General features: G+C 35.1%; 1 pseudogene; it reads left to right on the forward strand.

The window, feature by feature from the left end:
* The first annotated feature begins 1,621 nt into the window (after positions 1 to 1,621).
* Positions 1,622 to 3,851, forward strand: LOC125809275 (putative 12-oxophytodienoate reductase 11; annotated as a pseudogene).
* Positions 3,852 to 4,664: the final 813 nt, after the last annotated feature.

Genomic DNA, 4,664 nt, shown 5'->3' on the forward strand with positions numbered 1-4,664 from the left:
AGGTTTGATTGCAAGGTTGAAGAGGGATTTGTCCAAGTCATTTGACATGAAGGACTTGGGACTGGCACAACAAATTCTAGGGGTGAAAATTGTTCGAGAACGAACAAAAATAAAGTTGTGGCTATCTCAAGAGAAGTACATTGAACGTGTACTAGAACGCTTCAACATGAAGAGTATTAAACCTGTTAGCACGCCTCTTGCGAGTCATCTGAAGTTGAGCAAACAGATGTGTCCTACAACAAAAGAGGAGAAAGAGGGAATGACCAAAGTTCCTTATTCTTTAGCAGTGGGGAGTTTGATGTTTACAATGGTGTGTACAAGACCTGATATTGCTCATGCAGTTGGTGTTGTTAGCAAATTCCTTGAATATACTGGAAAAGAGCACTGGGAGGCAATTAAGTGGATACTTAGGGACCTAAGAGGTAACACAAGAGACTGCTTGTGTTTTGAAGGATCTGATCAAATCTTGAAAGGCTATACAGATGCTGATATGGCAGTTGACCTCGATAACAGAAAATTCACTACTGGATATTTGTTTACATTTTTAGGGGGAGCTATATCATGGTAGTCAAAGTTGCAGAAGTGTGTTGCACTCTCTACAACGGAGGCAGAGTATATTGCAGCTACTGAAGCTGGCAAAGAGATGGTATGGCAGTAACGATTTCTTCAGGAACTTGGATTGCATCAGAAAGAGTATGTCATCTATTGTGACAGTCAAAGTGCAATAGACTTGAGCAAGAACACGATGTATCATGCAAGGACGAAGCATATCGACGTGAGATATCACTGGATTCATGAAAAGATAGAGGATGGATCTATGCATGTCATGAAGATCCCTACTAGTGAAAACCCTTCGGATATGCTGACCAAGGTGGTATCAAGAGACAAGTTCGAGCTATGCAAAGAACTTGTCGGCATGCACTCAAGCTAGAAACTTAGAGCTACCTCTTTCAGGTGAATGGGTTTGGAGGGGGAGATTGTGGGGTCCATCCCCATTTGCCAAATCTCACAATGTCAAAAGGTTGGCAGATTTGGAAGATATTGGATATACATGTGCAGATTTTTTCAATGGTTGGTAAGCTGCAAAGAAGAAAAAATTGTTTTTCTTCTGTAGCATAGTTGGAAAAATACTGCACTTGTTAACTATAAAAGGGAGAGTCTTCTTCATTCTCAAATTGCACCAAAAACAAAGGAGAGAAAAGAAGAGTGAGGCATCACAGAGGAAATTAGTCTGTGAGAAAAAAATAGAGAGTGTGAGTGATATTGTAGTGAGGTGGAAAAATTAAAAGAGGGTTATTTCTTTTGAAGTGTGCAGTGGTCTTTGGAGTTTTTACTCAAACCTACAAGTGTAAAAATCCTTACTATAGTGATATCAGTTGCTCCTCTCGGACCGTGGTTTTTCCCTTATTCATGGGGGTTTCCACGTAAAATCTTGGTTTCATTATTGCTCTTTTTATTCTTGTTGATTAACCGCATTGTTATGTTCCGCTTTTATTGCTTTTATTGCTTTTATTACCGCAAATATTATTTCTGTTGCAAGTTTATTCCCGACACTAACAACCACTTTTGCATTGTAGTGCGAAAATTGCAGCGAAGGCCAAAATAGAGGAGAAAGCACGAAATGGAAAATCCTTTGCTCACACCCTATAAAATAGGTAACTTTCAACTTTCTCACAGGTACTTTTGACTTTCTTGTTTAAAAATAGTTTCATATAATATATTTTTGGTGCTGTCTGGAATATAGATTGCTTGATAATGCACTTCTTATGGTTGAAATGGATGATTTTGATCAAAGAAATCCTGAATTTATAACTCTATTACAATTTACGAATAATGAACGGAATGATAACTTGTCTTGTTGGATCTTTTGCCATTTATATCAAATGCCTCATGTGAACTTCATAAATCAAATGAGATTGTATGGGAGTCGAATAACATATTTGAAAGCTTGTGCTCTTCAAGGTATTTAGACAATTAATGGCTCAATCTTTGAATCAATATAAACATAAGGAAGCTCATAACCTACTAAATCTTCATATAATTAATTTTAGGCCACACAACATAAATCCACTAGTTTAGAGCATAATTACGTACCTTCCGATAAATTTTCAAAATTATTATTCGTGCTAGATTTTGGTCCTTAAGTATATGTATGGATGCGTTCACTACATGTATCTCATATATATGAAGTCAAAAGTAGGTGTAATTTGTTTAAGATACATTGTATTTAATTGGATTCACTTGTATGTGAGATACACTAATTCTCTCGCTCGCTTCTCTCCTATCTCACTCGTTTCTCTCCTCTCTTGCTCGCATCTCTCCCTATTTATATGTATTTCAAAATATATCTTGAATGTATCTAGTATCCCAAATACATGTATATAATGTAATTCACATGTATCTGGAGTACATTGACTCTCTCTTCCTCTCTCAGTCGGTTCTCTCCCTATGTATCTATATTTTAGAGCATATATAATAGACAAAATAAATGTATCTAAGCGTATCTGACTTGAAATCTAGTATGAAATTATTAATTAGTGAAATAATATGTAATTATTTTAAAGTATATGCAGAATTGATAAATATGGTAGAAATGTTTGTTTAAGTAGGTAGTTTTATTAAAGGATTTTTTGTGTGAATAATATTCACCACTACTCTATCCATAACTACCCATCACTACCATAACCAACTATGTCATCACATCTACTACCACCACCGTTGCCAACCACCTACCACAACTATCATCACAATCAACAACACTGTCAACTACTAATGTTAGTCTCTACCACACCTACAACTTCCGTAATTATTGTTATATCCATTGTCATCACCATCATTTCACCACCACCACTGCCAACAATTACCATAATTATAGTCAATCCCTACTTTTATTATCATAACTAGCACCACTGTCAGTTTTCCACCAACGAACGAAAATGATATTTCATGTTTTTTATCAAATAAATAAATTAAACATATTTAGATGTTGAATAACAAAGGATCTTCATAATCCAGTGTTGAAATCTAGAGACAACACCAAATGTGTTTATCTTAATGAAATCAAATGAGGCTTAAGTGATCTTTCTCGTCTTACTTAAATTCAAGCGCTTTTTTTTTGGATGAGCATTGAGTTTGGAGTTTTGACATCCTAGTGATGCATATAGCCCTGTGAATTTGATCGATAAAAGTATGAACTAGTTCTTATTATGACACTTTATATGTTATCCAGAGTTGTGTTGACACCATTAACAAGGAAAAGATCATATGGCAATGTTCCTCAAGCTCATGCTATCATTTTTACTCACAAAGAAGCACAAATGGCAGTTTTCTTATATCAGAAGCTACAGGAGTTGCTCATGCAATTTACCAAGTTTAATCTGTAGTTGTAATTGATTTCCTCCCAAATAAACTTTTGAAATACTTTATTAATTAAAGGTACAAAAATACACCTGGTATATGGAGGAAGGATCAAGTTGAGGCCTGGAAACCAATTGTAAATGCCATCCATGACAAAGGAGGAATCTCTTTTTGGCAACTTTGGCATACATGGAGAATTTTCTACCAAAGGTAACTAGATTTGTTTTAGTGGTTTTAACCAATTTATCTATCGTTAAATGTAACTCCTGCTCCTTTTCACTATAGATTTCCAACCCAATGGACAAGCTCCTATCTCCAGCACAAACAAGCCAATAAAAACTCAAATTAGTTCTAATGGCCTAGATGATGAACAATATACACCACCACGACAATTGAGGACGGATTAAATTCCTCAAGTTGTTAACAATTTCCGAATTGCTGCTAGAAATGCCATTGAAGCTGGTAAAACTTTTTGGTCAACTTGTTTACTTTGATATATACAAGTTGTTTCAATCTGAAATTCTGGAGTACAAAATCATTGTTTCACATTTTCTATTTTTAAGATGTATAAAGACAAAAAAATATAAAATAAGTTGGATATATCACTATTTGACTAATCCTAATGACCTATATGAAGTTTAACATAGTTTTATCTCCACCATTTGGCAATGTAAACTTAGTAAAATAGGATGACCTTTTAATATTCCATATATTTAGAATGTTCTTGCTTCTTAGAATCTTTTAGCTAGCATGGTGTAGCTGTCATATCTGAACATTGGATTAGAACTTGTAATGTAAACGATAAAGCAGAGAAACATGATATACTAATTGCAACATAATGTGTGTGAACAATATGACTTTCGCAGCCAAAATGACATCTCGTTGGTGCTCTCTGGAGAAATTTAAACCATAATGAAGTGTGGGTGGTAGTATGGGATGTCATCCGTGTATTGCATGAGTAGGCTTTGAGAGGGTCATAGTGAGTTCTCTAAGTCTTAATGGCTAATGTATGAATGTGCTCTTATGATGAAGTTAATGAGAATGAAGATATAATGTCTAATGAATGAAGGTGCTCTAAATGAAGCTAATGAAGAATGTTGATTGATATGCTTAAATGTAATGATGCATGCTATACTTGGATCGTATTATGAGTTACTTCCCTGTCATTATGTATTGAGTATGAATGTGCCTTGTCTATGGTGGCTTCAAATGAGTACTTAGTGTGAGTAGTAGTATGGGATGCTACTCATACATTGCACAAGTATGACTTAGGGTTGCCTTAGATGATGGTCCTTATGTGATGATAT

Source organism: Solanum verrucosum, unplaced genomic scaffold (assembly GCF_900185275.1).
Source record: "Solanum verrucosum unplaced genomic scaffold, falcon-dt-bn FXZP01000062.1, whole genome shotgun sequence".
Taxonomy (NCBI): Eukaryota; Viridiplantae; Streptophyta; class Magnoliopsida; order Solanales; family Solanaceae; genus Solanum; species Solanum verrucosum.